The 15,750-nt window shown below is 65.3% G+C and overlaps 1 protein-coding gene across 3 annotated transcripts in view; it reads left to right on the forward strand.

Annotated features, from left to right (window-relative positions):
• The window catches only part of RXRA (retinoid X receptor alpha), a 100,579-nt gene that overhangs the window by 28,372 nt on the left and 56,457 nt on the right, over positions 1-15,750 (forward strand). Inside the window, exon 1 of one of the 3 annotated variants that reach the window (XM_045562287.1) lies at positions 1,607-1,668. The exons of the other annotated variants lie outside the window; for them this stretch is intronic. The gene's annotated coding sequence lies outside the window, so the exon portion shown is untranslated. Of the gene's footprint in view, positions 1-1,606; positions 1,669-15,750 lie in introns of those variants that run through there. 3 annotated transcript variants of the gene reach the window in all.

Genomic DNA, 15,750 nt, shown 5'->3' on the forward strand with positions numbered 1-15,750 from the left:
TGTGTGCTTCCACAGTGCCCGCAAAGGGCTCCGGGGCCGCAGGGTGTGTAGAGGCTGCAGAGTTGCAGGGTGGGGCTTAGCCGCCCACTGCGGGCGGGGAGGGTCGGTGCCTTGTCCTGGTGTGTCCCCCACCTGTGGCCACGTTCAGCAGGCGCCTGCTGTATGCTGGGCACTGCGGTGAGCGTCGGTGGCTCTTGGATGGACGTCCTTGGCCGTCCTTAGGGAAGGACGGGCTTTCTCATTAGTGTCCTGCCAAGAAAGGTGACAGGTTTGGCTGGTGGCACCCTTGCAGCACTGGAAAGGTGGTTTTCTCAGGTGGTGGCTCCGCCCAGCCTCACCCTGCCCGGGGCCTGCTCAGTCACCACCCTCGATGGCTGTGACAGAGGGCGTTTCTTGGTGGCCTTCTCACCCAGCCTCCCTCCTGGCCTCAGCCCCGAAGGGCCCAGAGCCCCGTGCCCAGGCCCCGTGCAGGGCACCCCCAGGAAGCTCAGAGGCCCTGAGCAGATCTGGGGAGGCTTGAAGCACAGGTGGGGTGCAAAAAAACAAGACAAAAAATCCACCCCAAGCTCACCCAACCCGCACCCCAGCCTCCTTATCTGTCTCCGCAGCCTGTTGCAATCGTCTGTCCTGTGCGGGTTGAGAAATGCGATGGGGCAGATAGTCGCCCGGGCACTGCGGCTCCAGGGCGGTCGGACAGGTTTGGCTCCTGCCCGGTGGAGAGCCTTCTCCAGAGCCCGAACGGAGCCTGGCCAGAGTTCACTGCCGGCAGCAGCGTCTCTCGCATGGGCTCCTTGCCAGTTCCTGGGGAATGGGTGGCAGGGAGCGGGGTCATGCCTTGGCTCCCTCCTGTCTCTGTGAGGTCAGGCACTTCCTGGGCCTCAGTTTCCTCACGTGTGCAGGGTGGGGAGTGTGTGACGTTGAAAGCAGTCCGTGCATCCTCAAGGAGGGCTCAGGCCGTGAGCACGAGGGTGGCTCGCCGGTGGGCGAGACCACGGGGGCAGCTTGCAGCTGACCCAGGGGCATCAGCAGAGCGGGGGTGGGGAGGCAGAACATCCCGCCTGGGGCCGGGGGCCACCCTGTGCCCGCCTGGGGACGCCCAAGTCACCTGCAGTGCCCTTGAAAACCTGGGGGCTGGTGGGAAGCGGATTCTGGGTGGAGGCTGGGCATCCTTTTGGGGCTTGGGGCTGTCATGGATGAAGTGTGGCAGCAGCTGTGTTTTCATGTCACACCTTAATCTTGTGCCCACCTAGGGGCTGGCCCCTTCACGGCCGTCCCGTGGGAGGCCACGGGCCGATCCTACCAGGGCTCCTGCGTGGTGTGCCAGCCCAGGCCCAGCTGCTGCCAAGGAAGGAGCCGGGTCAGGCTGAGACGGCCGTGTCTGCCCTGCCCGGTCCCCAAACCCTCCCCTGGAGTGTGTCCAGGCTGAGGGCAGTGAGCGGGGCTCCAGCCAGCTGGGCTGGCCCTGCCACTTTCAGGCAGTAGGTGGGTCAGGGGCAGGATGTGGGCAGGTAGTCTGGAGCAGAGGGCCTCCCTTAGCCGGGTGGGTGGGGCTGGAGGGAAGGCTTCCTGGGGGAGGTGGCGACCTGCAGGTCCCTGGCCGGGGCACATACAGGGTGCAGCATGTGCCGAGGCCCAGAGGAGAGAGACGTGCTGGTGCTGTGTGGGGAGGTCAGGAGCTGGGGCGGGCGGCTGGCCTGGACTGGACCCTGTGGGTGTGGGGGAGGCGTGGAGGTGTCGTGCGCAGCGGCTGACAAGGCCCGGCTCCGGAGATGTCTCCAGAGATCTGGGATCCGGCTCTCCGGGCTTCTGTTGGGTGCTGTTCCAACAACCGCGCTGTCCTGGGCTTCCCCACTTGCCTGCCCCGCGGCTGTCAGCAGGACCAGGCAGGGCCCCTGAGCCCTGCCAGAGACAGGCAGTCCCCAGGGCAGGCCTGGGCCAGGGCTGGGGACTCTGTGGGGAGGAGGTGGCAGGTCTCAGCTGGCCTGTGTGTGCTGTGAAAGTGCGAGGGCTGCGGGCAGAGGGCCAGGAGCCCCTGTGGTTTGCAGCTGTGGGCTTGGGGGCAGGGACCCCCCAGCGTTTCCGCAGAGCCCAGCAGAGGTGGAGAGGGGCAGAGGGGCAGGAGGAGCCCTTGGGCGAGCTGGAGTTGGCTGAGAGGCACACAGCCCCACGCGGGGGGATTTTCATTAAGCCTCGCACCCCTACCCCCACCCCTGCCCGTGTTTTGGGAGGCTCAAAGAGCTCAGGGAGCATTTATTGAGCAACTACTGGGTGGCTGCCACATGAGGGAGGGAACACAAGTTTGGAGTGAGGCCAGGGAGGCCGCGCAGGCTGCGGCCGGGGAGTGGGGCTGGAGGGGCTGTGGGGTGGGCAGTGGCAGCAGGGAAACCTTCCAGACCACCTGTGTGCAGAACTGAGGAAGGTAGAGGTGTTCCTGCTGGGGCTGGGGCCCCCTGTCCATACCTGAGATTGCCTAGAGCAGGACTTAAAAACCATGATGTCACCACACAGCTAGGGAAACTGAGGCCGTGCAGGGGCTTCTGCCTGCTGGGCTCCCCAGGTGCCAGCTGTCACATGGGCCTACCCTGAAGGTTTGGGGCCCCCGTGGTGATTACCTGGCAGTCGTGAGATAATTAATGGCTGCAGGTGTGCGGCTGTGGCCCCTCCCCCTGCCCTTCCCGTGGGGGCTTCTTCCCTGCCTCTTGCCCTTGCTGCTGCGGTTCCCCGTCCTTCCTCCTCCCCGTCCTTCCTCATCCCCGGCACTCCTGCCTGGCTCCTGCACCTGGGCCCACCCGGCCTCACCTGGCCCGCGCCCGCTGCATCCTCCGGCCACGTGGTGTTGTCTGCAGGGTGAGAAGCCCTAGGCCCCGGGGGGGCGGCTGACCTCCCCCGAAATTAGCGGGCCTGGTTTGTATTTCTCCTGAGGAAAGATGAAGAAAGACTGTCACTTACTCTGCTGACTAAACCATTAAAAACCCAGCAGTACTTGGGCCTTGAGTCCCGGTTGAGGGCAGGGAAATATGGCCCCGGGGGCAGAGCCAGCCCCGCCCGAGCCCCGGGGGGCTGGGAAGCCTTGGGGGGGCTGGGGCCCATGGACCAGGCGGGGAGGGGGTGGTGATCCACGTGTGGAGGTGTCATCGCAGCTTGTGTCTCAGGTCACACCTGGCAGAGGTGGGTGCTGTCACCGCTTCAGAGAGCCCCTCGGGGCCCCCACTGCCACTGCATCCTGCCTGGCACGGGAGGCCTTCCTGGGCAGGGCCTCGGAGCGGCCAGCTGCCTTCAGTGGCCTGGGCTGGGCGTGGGGTGCTGGTGGCCCTCGGGCCGCGCTGGCTGGGCCGGTGACAGGCTGCAGGCTTGTTTGTGGCCTGCTGGCAGGCAGCGTGGGCAGGAGGCAGGGTTCCTCCCACCCTGCTGGACATGGGGTCATGTTGCCATTAGGTCCCACTTAGCCAGCGACCTGTGTCAGGCCCCAGAGGCTTGCCTGAGTCCGGGTTTGGATTCCGGCTCTGCCGTGCTAGCCGTGTGGCTGCAGACAAGGCCTGTTCCTTCCCTCTGAAGGACTGGGATTAGCAGATGGTGGGGTGGCTAGCACCAGCCTGCCAGCCGCCCGGTCTGGTGCCCTGTTTTGAACAGCCCTGCCAAGGTTGCTGCTGTGCTCCGGACCATTCGTTTCTTTTGAAGCAGAGGTGTCCAGACCTCTGGCCTGCTCTGCCTGGCCACAGGGCCTTCTGTGTGGGGGATAAATCTGGGATCTGGGACCGCTGAGAGAGGAGTTCTGGCTGGAATCTCTGGGAGGAAGTAGCCTCTTTCCAACCCTGGGGCCCTTTCAGTGGGGGCTGCTGCAGACAGGCCGAGGCTTGGGGGCCCCACCTGGGCAGGAGCGAGGGCGCCGGCCGAGGCTGGGGTGGGCCTGGGGCTAACGCTGAGCTCTCGGGCAGGCAGAGCCCGCTGAGGGCTGCCTGCGGAGGGTGGGACTGTGTTCCTGGTGTGTGTGTGTGGGTCTCGGGGACCCTCAGAACTCCAGGTGAACCCCATCTTTCCCTTGACCTGGGGTTCTGGAACCCAGGAGGCTGGGGAGAGCTTTGAGGTGCTCCCGCCTGCGGAGAGCCCCGTGCTGGGCCCGGCTTGCGCCTGGTCCCCGTGGGAGCCCCTGCTGTGGCCAGCGCCCCTCTGCCCGGCCTGCTCGGGATTGTATCCGATGGGAGGGAGCCCGCCTTTCGCGGTCAGCCTAGGCTTTCCCACGTGCCCTGCCATCTGACTCATCTGGTTAACGCTAATTCGTTCATCAACTAACTGATTCTGGAACTTTCTCTGGGTCAAGCACGGGGTCTCAGACCCAGAAGGGAACTTGGAGATCCTTGTCAATGTCCTCACTCCACTGACGGGTGAACTGTGGCGCCCACTGTGCAGGCCCCACCTCCTCCCGGGCATCACCTGCAGGGGCCTGTTTAAGGGGCCCGGCCTGGCTGTCACCGTGCCCCGACTCCATGCGTGCCCGCTGTCCCCAGCTCGGCAGTCTGGACTGGCGCAGGGGTGGGTCCAGCCTGGCAGGTGGCCTGGCCGCTGGGACGGGAACGGTGGTGGCAGGAAGGTGAGGGTGACAAACGAGGCCGTGGGCGCTGGGGTGTTGTCTCCTGGAGACTAAGTGCCTCCAACGCGCCACGATTCATCAGGGACTTCAGCGCTGTCAGTGGTTGTCGCCTGCCGTGTGTTGGTAATGAGCTTTTTCTACTGTAATTTGTGTCTCCTAATTGCCGAACAAGTGCCTAATGGCTCTGATTAAAATCGGAGGGACTCCGGAGGGTCCTTGTTTGGGAGCAGGCCTGGGGCTTCCAGGGCTGCCCTCCACCTGCCCAGGTGACCACGTGGAGGCAGAATGTTCTAGAACAGCAGCTCAGGGCCTGAGTGCTGTGGGCCTCTTTCTGGTCTGACTGGGTCAGGGTTTTGCTGCCCTTCCTCAGTGTCCCTGTCTGTGGAGTGGGGACAGCAGTGTGCCTGTGCCCTGCAGCACCTGGTAGCCGGGATGTGCACACAGCCCTGCAAGGCTCCTGTCACCCTCGCCCCTGGCTTGGCCGGGTGCCCGCAGGGCAGGAGGGGCTATATCGTTGACCCTGCCAGCCCTGACCTTGCCCTCTGGCCAGCATTGCCCTCCCGGGCCCCGTGGGACAGCTACCCTCAGCCTTCTGTGGGCTGGGAGGGGATGGGCTCAGAGGATTGCTGCTCATGGCACTCTTCTGCCTAGAGCCTTCGGTGGCTCCCCCTTGCCCCAGACTAATTCCTGCCCCAGGCAGTAGCCATGCTCAGGTCCTGCCAGGCTCCTGCCAGGGCTTGCTCAGGCAGCCCCCACCTGCACGGCCCTCTCCCCAGGGGCTCTTGCTCACCCACATGTCTCATTTCCCGCTGGGGTGCAGGGCCTCTGTCACACCCCCTGCCTGGATGGGGTCCCCTCCCACCCCACGTTTCTCCCTTCGTGCCACCACTCTGACTCTTCCGAGCCGTGTCTCTCCCAGCCGTGCCTCGACTGAGCTTCAGCAGGGCAGGAGCCGAGTTGGCCGTGGTTCCTGCTGTGGCCCCGTGGTCCCTGCCATGGCCCCGTGGTCGTGGTGCAGACCTCCGTGGGATTTGCGGGGCGAGCAAACCATGGTATCCTGTGGGTAGCAGAGCTTCCTCTGGGCAGCTGGGCCGCCTCCTCTCTGCGTGGTGGGCCTGAGGTGTCCTGAGTGTTTATGCTGAGCTGGGTGAGGGCTGGACACGGAGCTGACCCCTGGAGCCTGGTTAAGTCGTGGACTCCCCACGTGTCCGTGGACACCTGCTGCCGTCTCTGAGCAGGTGAGGTTCAGGGAGGTCCCCCAGGGAAAGAAGCTCGGGCCCACCCTGTCTGCTCCCCTGGCCTCCTGTGGCCCTGGCTGGTGAATACCTGGGCTGGGGCTCAGACGAGGAGGGGGCTTCTGGGACGAGGCCCTGCCTGCCCCCACCATGCCTGGGCCTGTGCTGGCCTTGCTCCCACGTGGCTACCCCCGGCTGGAAGTGGCCACTGTCAGTGGCCGCCTGGGCTCCATGCAGGGCTCCGAGCCCTGGTGCAGGTGCACCCTCGCGGTGCTCATCAGAGGGGGTGGACGGTTGCAGAGCTGGACTCCTCCTCCCACCCTGCTCCCAGGCAGAGCTCGGAAGTGAGTCCAGCTTCACCTTCCCCAGGGGGTGTTGGGTGCTGGTGTCTGCATTGTTCTCCCTGGGGGGCAGGCACCCGTGGGGGTCACTGCATCTAGTGATGGCTGTAGCCCAAGTAGTGACCAGAGGCGTGTAGGTGGGGGACCTGTACTCTGGCCGTCCCAGCCTGGTGTGTGGCAGGGCTGTTGGGGGCTTCGCAGGTGCCCCCCAGGGAGCCCAGCGGTGTGCCCAGGGGCATGGCCCTGTCCACCCACCCCGTTCCCCTGGGGCATGTCCATTTAGAGAATCGACTCATTTCATACTTCATTCATTTCCCGTCTACGTGCCCAGCCCTCATGGGCTGCCTCTGTCCTGTGTCTGCGACCGGCCTGTGCTGTCCTCGAGGAGGGCCTGTGCCCTAAACGGTGCACGTGGGTGGGGCGGGCGATGACGGCAGCTGAGGACAGCCACTACACACTGATCCTGCCCTGTGCCAAGTACTAAGCTCACGTTTATGCTGTGGCTGGCGGGATAGTGGCAGCTGTCCACCCGAGTAGCCCGTGCTGGTGACATCCTGAGCTGGCCCGTGCATGCCCTGTCCTCGGGATAGCCCTTGCGGGAGGCCCTGTGCGGCCCTCAGCACTGGAGAGCCAGCCTGAGGTCCCGGGGACAGCGGCTGTGCCTGGGTGCCGGAGGGTGGGGCTCCTCCTCCAAACCTCGGCTTGGCTTCTCCCCCTCCCGTCTTCCAGCTCATTTTTCTAGACTTTTCCACAGCGGGAATGTTACTGATCGTTTTCCCCCTAAATCTCAAGCTGCGTTGAGACCACTTCCCATTTAGCTGAGTGCTAGAGGTGCACAGTCCAGGCGTGGGGCGCCTGGGGCAGAAGCCGAGGGGCAGGGAAGGTCCCCAGGGCCCACTGGGTGGGCGTGGGGCGCTGGCAGCTTTAGGGAGCTCCGTGCCCTGTGAGCTGTGTGACCCCTGCCCTGGTGCAGATGGCCCCGCGGACCCTCGGAGACAGACTCCAGGAAGGGCCTGGGTTGGTGCCTTTGGGAACAATGACAGCCCCTTCCTGCATCTCCTGCTGACGGGGCTCCGTCCCTTCAGGTGCCCCCAACAGCACGGGCAGTTCACAGCTGTGGAAACTGAGGCCCACACAGGCCAGGTCAGGGTTCAGGCAAGTCCTGCCATGCCCCACACACCCCTGGACCCTTCTTGCAGGAGATGTGGACACAGACACGGGTGGGGAGCCGCGTCCTGAGGACCCTCGTCTTACAGGTGGGGAGGTAGAGGCTGGGGTCGCAGCCCCAGCCTGCAGGTGCCTGAGCTGAAACCCTTGCCCCTGTTGCTGTTTCCTCGTGGGGAGCGGGGGGTGCCTGGGTGGCTGAGCGGGGCGTGGCCCTCCTGGGTGGGCCGGGTGTTCGGCAACTGCTGCTGCTCGAGAGGAAGGCAGCTGCACGGCCGTCCCAGGGGGAGACCCCCATGTTCTTGGCTTGTCTGTGGGTTTGCACCCGCCAGCCTCGGTGTGGACCAGGGCCCCGGGTGCGTGCGGAGGACCCCACGCTTCCCGCCAGGCTTGGCCGTCTCGGGACGAGGCTGGGGCTGCTCTGGGGCCTGGGTGGCTGGGGAGTGGGGCTGTCTGCCTGCTTAGTGGCTCCTGTGTGTGCACTTGGGTCCCAGACTGTCCCTCAGTGGGCCTGGGACAGGGACAGTTGGGACCAGTTTTAGGTCTGTTCTTGTGTCCATAAAACCCTGGCCAAAGGCAGAGTCGAGGTGGGGCAGGGCTGGCAGTTGGCAGGTTCCCGAATGGAAGGGAGGACCAGCCAGAAAGAGCCCTCCACACCCCTCTGTTCACTCGCCCACCGCTGCCCCCCATGTCAGTCTGCTTGGGGAGGAGGGCCCTGAGCCGGGGGCTGGCTGTCGGGGGGAGGCACACGGATACCCGGCACCGCTGGGGCTTGACCTCAGAGCCGCGGCCTCCCTGGCTGTGTCGGGGTGGGTCAGGTCAGCGGAAGCGACCTCTAGGAGCAGTGTGTTTGCCGGAGCCCAGGGGTTGTAGGACATAGGCTGGGGGCCTCCCGCACCCCTCCCTTTTCTTTCACACCTTCCTGGCCAGCCCGTTGTGGCTCAGCAGCAGCCCTGCGGGAGGTGCTGGCTCCCGGTTGCAGGTGAGAAACTGAGGCTCAGAGAGGCCAGGGCCTGAAGGCAGCAGAGCCTCGGTTCTCGCTGTGTGTGGGGCCAGGGTCCCCGTGGGTGCCCGCTGGGTGGTCTCCCACACATGCCCTGGGAGGAGGGGTGCGGCCTCTCCCTCCGCTGCCTGCCAGCCGACCCCAAGTCCAGCGGCCTGGGCAGGGGCTCAGGAACTGCGTGTGACCTCAGGCCGTGCCCAGCTTGCTCTGCAGCCCAGGGCTGCCCTGTCTCCCCGCTGCCACATCTGGAACCCGTGACATCAGGGTGTCAGTGGCAGAGTGGCCTGGCTGTGGCAGGCTTCCACGGGGGCGGCAGGCCCCCTCCCCACCAGCACCCACAGCTGTCCCCTGCCCTGGGCTGCGAGGTCCCCCTGAGCAGGACTAGGCTGCTTGGGGCCAGCCTGGCAGGGCCCGGTGGGGGAGGGCAGGGAGGAAGTGTCCCTCCGCCAGTGGGCTTCCGCTCCTCCTGGGGGCTGGGTGGGGCTGGAGAAACCATCCCGGCCAGCCTGGTCTTCGTGCTTCCAGACGCTGAACGTAGCGGGGCAGGGTCGGGTCAGGGGCCCACAGAGACTGTCCACGGGACACTTCCGTCCCATCTGCGTGTTGGCCCAGCGGGTCCCCCAGACTCTGCGCAGGGCACCGTATGGTTACAGACGCGGGGACAGGAGTCAGCCTGACGGGGACTCAGGAGGGGTGGTCTCCCCGCGGGAGCGCGTGCACAGGTGCTGGCGGGTTCAGTCCCAGGCCTCCGTCCTGTAGGGGCTGCTGGGAGGTGGGGCTGGGTCGGTGTGACCTGCTCCCCGTCGGGGCCAGAGCCTCTCGAGGGAAAGCCCTGTTGTCACCCAGCCCGTGCCTGGCACCAGGCTGCTTACTTGGTTGGTTGGCTGAAATACAGTTCACATTACCGTAACGTGCACCTTTGAGGCATACATTCAGTGGTTTTCAACGCATTCGCAGACTTGCACAGCCAGCTTTAGCACCGTGGAACGTTCCACCAGCCCTGGAAAGAAGCCACATGCCTGCCGTGGTCAGCCCTGAGCCCCGAGCCCTGAGCCCCTGCCCGGCCCTGCCCGGCCCTGCCAGCCATTCCTCTTCTCGCATCCCTGTGGCTCTGCCTGTCTCACATTTGCTGTCTAACTTGGGCCTCGGAGCAGCCTGGGTGCTGCATGGGGCGGTGGGCTGAGTCTCTGCGGGGGGCGGGGGCCGTGTCCGGGACACCTAGCCCTGGCCTCTTGCAGCCCTACCCTCTGCCCTTTCTGGGAAGGAAAGGGTGCTGTGTCTGTGTCCCATACAGTTACGACGTGCCAGGGGCCACTCTGTGCCCTGCACTGCTGTGATCCCATTTTATAGATGGAGAACTGAGGTCCACGGCGGTCAGGGAAGCAGCTGCCCGGACACAGGGTGTGAACCCAGGCAGGCTCTCGGCCCCCTCGCCAAGCTGTTCGTGCCCTGCGGTGGCCCTGGCTGCAGGGTGGAGGGGCTCTGAGGTGTGCAGACCCAGGCCTCGCCTTGCCCGCCTGTGCAGGGGGGCCTGGGACACGGGCACACACGGAGAGGTGGGGGCATCCTCAGCACCTTCGGCCCTCCCTCGGGTGGGGAGGGCGGCGGGGTGCCCTGTGTCCTGCAGCGCCTGTTCGTGCTCCGGTTCCTCTCCCACACCCGGGACCCGCCCAGCCTGTCTCTGGCAGCCGAAGCTGGTTCCCAGGCCCCGGCACAGTCAGCAGTGTGGCGCTGACCCCGCGGGAACTGCTCATGAGGCTAATGGTGCCCGGAGTTCCCCGATGGCAGTTGATGGTATCAGCCTTGCTGGGGACACTCGGCCGATAAGACATTCCCACCAGCTGGTGTCATTTGTCACTGAGCAGACTCTGCTTGGCTCACCGTGAAGCCATCTCTCCCCGAGGAGGTGCCAGCTCGCATGGCTGGGGCCCTGGGCCAGGCCTGCCCAGAAAGTATCTGGTTTCTGGGTCCCCCTGGGTGCCTGGGGCCTCCCCAACTGCCCTGACTGCTTCCGCCCTCTGAGGGGCCGGGAAGCCGCAGCTCCTGCGATCACTTCGTCCTCACTCTGGGGCTGCCGTGGCCTCGTGCCCACTCAGGGTCTCCCGCATGAACGGCAGAGCTGGGGTGTTGAAAGGAGACCTCTTCCTGGTCCCTGTCTTCGTGTCCCCGTCCCTGGGGAGGCCCCTGCCAGGCGAGGGAGGACAGGTCTGGGTACGTGTCCCTGCCCGGCCAGCTCCCTGAGGATGGTCGGCAGCCTGGCTCTGGCCCTCCAGTGCCTGGTGCCCCTTGACGGGTGTGACCAGGTCCCCACGAGGAAGCCCCTGGTGGGCTCAAGTCCCTCTTCCGGGAAGAATGGCCGCGGTGGCTGTCTTTGGGCTCTGACAAGGCTGTGCCCTCATCAGCCACTCGCTCAGGCTTGGGGTTTCCCTTCCTGGGCCGGACGGCCCTGGTCACGGGGCCTCCCTGCCCTGTGGGGTGGTGGAGATGCCATGTGGATGCGTGTGAGTGTGGATGCGTGTGAGTGTGGATGTGTGTGTATGTGAGTGTGTGGATGTGAGTGTGTGAGTGTGGATGTGTGTGAGTGTGGATGTGTGTGAGTGTGATTGTGTGGATGTGAGTGTGTGGATGTGAGTGTGTGAGTGCGGATGTGTGTGGATGTGAATGTGTGAGCGTGTGAATGTGAGTCAACATGGTGACATGTGTACGCACATGTGTGCTCAGACACACCTGTGTGGGTCCGAAGTCGCAGTGGGGTGCTGGGGGCCCCGGGCAGGTGGGAAGGGGTGGCCTGTGCCTGACTCCCTGGGACGCGGCTGGCGTCTGGCACTGGGTCTTCTGATGCAGGGCTGGGAGGAGGACCATCTGTCCCCATGGGGGTGTCTTTGGGAGGCCTGGGGGGGCGTGTCGGGTGACATTCATTCACAGTGGGCCATGGGGGAACACAGGGCTTGATGTCCTCACACCTGAGTTTGAACCTTGGCCCCACTGCCCACTGGGGCGTGACCTTGGGCGGTGCCCGTTGGCAGCTTTGTGGTCCCGGGCGCCCTCGCTCCAGGAGAGGGTCCTGTCGAGGGGGGGAGGCTGGCCCGGCGGGTGGCTGCTGGGGCCACTGCGGTCATCGCGGGAGCTGGCTGGTCAGTGGGAGACAGTGTCCCCTCCTCTATTCCAGGGTACCCTGGGGAAGAGGCCACGCTGGCCTGGATCTCAGGCTGAGTTTTGGGAACCTCAGCCTCCAAGCTGCAGACAGAGTGGGGGCCCCGGGGGGCAGGCAGGTGGCCCCTGCTCCCAGGGACGCACACGGAGACACTGCAGCAAGGGGTTACATCCGTGTTGGCCTCGCTGCCCTGAACACACTCCTACACCAGTTACAATCTTCCCTCCGCTGGCCCAGTGGGGCCGCTGGGGCATGAGGCCGAGTGGGGTCCTCGTGGCCCTGGAGTAATCCCTTGACCTCCCTGGGCCTCAGCTTGTCGCTGTCCGGCAGGGTTTCTGTGAGGGCTCAGGGGACCTTGAGTGGTTGCAGCTACCCCAGACCCATTGTTCGTCTCGCTTGGAATTCAGCAGAGGCTGCAGGCCGCCACGGGGCCGCCGTGGGCACAGGGGGCCGCTCAGCCTTGGCGTGAGGGGGCCAGCTGGCCCCAAACGTCTCCCCAAATACTGATGAGGGGCCCAGGCCTCTGGGGACACTTTCTCTTCCAGAATGTGATCTCCGCTGAGCCCCACCCAGGCAGGTTGGAGAGACCTCTTGTCCCCGGTCCGGTCCGTGGCCACAGGGGCTTGGAGCAGGGCTGTGTGTGCAGAACAGGCTTTGGGGGTGGCCTTTGCTCCTCTAAAGTGGCCCACGCTCGCCTCGGCCTGTCCCAGAGGATGAGGCTGTCACCCAGGTCAGGGGCACTGAGGGCAGCAGTGAGCAGGGTGTCGGGACCGTCTCTGCCCCATGTGGCGGGTGGCCGGGCCGAGATGGCGGCCGTCCTTCCTGGGCGCCACCGCGTGTTGAAACCTGTCTGTGACGCGGCTGGCGATGTGGCAATACGTGCCTGTGTGTTTCCCAACATCCTGCCCGCCTGGCACAGGACGAGGGGCCGGGCCCAGCCTGGGCAGCAGCAGAGGTCGTGACGTCGGGCAGGGTGGCATAAGCCTGGGCCCACCTGATCCATTTTGTGGAGGGGGAAACTGAGGTGTGGCGAGGCGTGAGGGACGGGATGTGAACCCAGGCCTTCGAGCCTGCGACTCTGCCGCTCACAGAGGCAGGAGCCAGCACGGGAGGGGAAGGGGGAGCCTCGCAGGCCAGAGGACTGGCACCCCCCCCCCCCGCGAGGGGGCTTTGCTGCCCGGGGCTGGACTCGAGCGTGGGAGATGGCGGGAAGTGGGGAGTCTGAGGCGACACCTGGCGCCTGGACTACTCTGTGAGGGGCAGACAGTGGGCAGGGTGGTTGCAGAATCTATCGATTGTCACCGTGTTCCAGGCACTTGGTGGAGTCCTCGCTGTCAATGCACCAGGTCGGGGTTCTTGTAGTCAGTGTTTAGAGGAGGAGACAGAGGCTCAGAGGGGCCCGTGACCCACTTGGGAACACAGCCAAAGGGCAGGAGAACTGGTGTCCAGCTGCTGGGCTGTGGAGGCCCCACTCTTTCCAGGCTTCTGTCACAATCCGATGTGGAAGCAGAAGGTACGGTGAGGCGAGTGCTGACTCTGCCACCGTGGGCTGTGTGACCTCAGGCAGGTGTCCCGGGCACTCTGATCTACCCTGAACACAGAAGGGGTTGAGGTCTGGAATCTGGCCGTCTGGGTGAACGGGCGGTACCCGAGGCAGGAGAGGGGCTCCATACCACCCAGCCCAGGAGCTGTTGTAGACCCCACCAGACGCCCTTTGGGGGGACCTGAGATTCTAGGAGCCTTGTGGCCCAGCCTGTGGCATCTGCCCGGCGCTCGTCAGCAGAGGAGGGGCCCTGGAGGCCAGTCGAGTTGGATGAGGAAGCAGGTGCCCAGAGAGGGTGAGGGCTGGGCCTGGACCACACAGCAAGGCGGCCACAGAGCTGGGGCTGAGAAGGCTGCATCAGGAGCCAGGCTTTCTGGTGAGGTGGAGGTTCGTGGTGGGGTGGTGAGGACGTGGGTGCCCGACAGTGGCGCTTGGCCTCACTCTGGCCAGAGTGCGGTGCTGGGAAGAACAGCGGCTACTGGAGCGCTCAGTTATGGGCACCTGCTGTGTGCCAGGATTCGCAGTCCAGGCCAGTGGCCCTGGGCGGTTGCAAGCCCGCTGTGCACGGGCTCACGTGTGGCTGACGCCTTGCGTGGTCCCAGGCTGCATTGGCTCGTTTCCAGGCGGGACCACTGCAGCCCAGGGACGCAGCGTCTTCTGGTGTGGTCCTCGGCAAGGGGGTGGTAGGACTGGCCTTGGACCTGAGTCTCCCTGTCTTCTGGTGCCAGGATCCTCAGCATCTGTCTGTCTGTCGCCCTCCCTGGGGCTGTGCTGGGCGGCTGGCCTCACGGTGGGCACGTGTACGTGTCTGTCCTGTCCCCTAGCTGTGCACAGGGACTCAGGGGCTGGTTTGGGTGGGAGGTAGGAGCCTTCTGTGTGGTAGCTGGAGGGAGAGGAGAGGTGCCTCCTACGGGAAGTCCTCCTTGATGTCTCCTCCTCCTTGCTGCATCACTGACTGACAGCCCTGTGGGCTCCTGGAAACGGTTGTGTGGCTGTGTGACTCCAGACCAGGTGCTCCTTGCGGGGCGTGGTCTTGTGTGTAGCTGCCTGTTTCTCGCACGGGGGCGGTGAGGGAAGCTCACATCCCGTTAACAAGTACTCTTGAGTGGTGTGTGAGTGGCACCCGTCCGTGGTGTCAGTAGTCCTTAAAGCCCAGGGCACCGTCCCCTTTCTCAGGATGAGGACACCTAGACCAGGCAGGGTTGAGTCAGATGCCTGCGGCCAGCTCTCGACTCCGCTCTGCTGACGGCAGCACCTGTGCTGCGGGTGGGGCTCGGCCAGCAGTTGGCACCCACCGCCCGTGGGACGGGGAGGAAAGGCCAGTCTCGTGGCCGCTCGCCACTTCCCCAGCGTGGGTGGTGCCCGGCTGTCTGCCGGCCTGAGAGGGAGAGAATCCCAGGCCGTCCTGCCTACACGGGCTGGGCAGGCGGGAGGGTCCCGGCCCTCCACCCAGGTCCGTGGGCCTCCCGTGGGCACTGGCCGGACGGAAGCCGTGGGGGTGTCCTTCAGCCTTCCTTGCTGGCCCCCACTTCCATGTGTTTAGCACCAAGGAAGCGCTCCCTCCGTGCACCCAGAGAGCACAGCACCGGGGGCTCGGCACGGCAGGAGCAGGGCCCCAAGACTGGGAGCAGCTGCCCGGGAGGCACAGCAAGTGGACAGTCAAGGGGACAGTAAAATTCAGACCTCTGCCTTCTAGCCACTTCCTTCTTTGGTGACACTTCTTTGCAGAAGAGGAAATAAGGGCTCAGAGAGGTTGTTTAACCTGCTCAGGGTTGCACAGCTTGTTAGTGTCTTGGGTTACTGCTGGGGGCCTCTGACACTTGGTGCCTGCTTGGCTGGTCCTTAGGAACCTGCTCCTCTCCCACCCCCCACCCCATCCATCCATTCGGCAAGTCTGTGTGTGACACCTGCTGTGGGCCAGGCCCTCCCTTGTGTAGCTCATGGACCTTGGCAGCGTCCCAGCGGTGGCTGGCCGTGCCCTGCATTGTAGTGAGTGCTTGAGGGGTGTGTAGGAGGTAAGGCCCCTGCCCTGGCTGGGGGCCTCGGGGAAGGCTTCCTGGAGGAGGTGTTATGTAAACCAGAGGCAGGCTGGAGCAGCCAGGAAGCAGGTGGGGAAGTTGCAGGCCCAGGAACGGCATGTTCAAGGCTAGAGGCGAGAGAGCCTGGCACGTTCCTGGAACGACCCGAGGCTGAGGGCGGAGAGCAGGGGTGGGGGGCGGGCGAGGAGAGGGTGCGGGGCCTGGTGCCAGTGGCTGGGGTTGGCTGGGCCCCCGGGAAACCTTCCTGCCTGCAGAGCCGCGGTGGCTTCTGGGGTCACAGAGGGCGGCTGTGGGGTCTCGGGTGGGCCTTGGCTGCTGTGGAAAGTCGGTCCCGGGCAGAGGATTCCAGGCGAGCCCTGGCCCAGAGTAAACCCTGGTTCATCCCAGGGTCAGCCCGGAGCCTGTTTGCATGATGGGCCTGGCGGGAGTTAGGAGTGAGCGGGGTCAGCGGGCTCATTTTACAGCCGGGGACACGGGCCAGGCCAGCAGGCAGCCTGGGGTGCCCGGCGGGCGGGCCTGGGGCCTGGGCCCTCCACAGGGCTCCTGGGTGTCATCGCAGCTCTTTCGGGAGGTGCGGGGGCTGTGGGGGCGGGTGGCGCTTTGGGAACGTCCCCCGTGTGGTGGAGGAACGGGAGTGTTGGGTTTGGCTCGAGCGGCGCTCCGGCCTGAGCGCTCCGGCGTGG

The sequence above is a fragment of the Lemur catta genome, chromosome 10 (genome assembly GCF_020740605.2).
Source record: "Lemur catta isolate mLemCat1 chromosome 10, mLemCat1.pri, whole genome shotgun sequence".
Taxonomy (NCBI): domain Eukaryota; kingdom Metazoa; phylum Chordata; class Mammalia; order Primates; family Lemuridae; genus Lemur; species Lemur catta.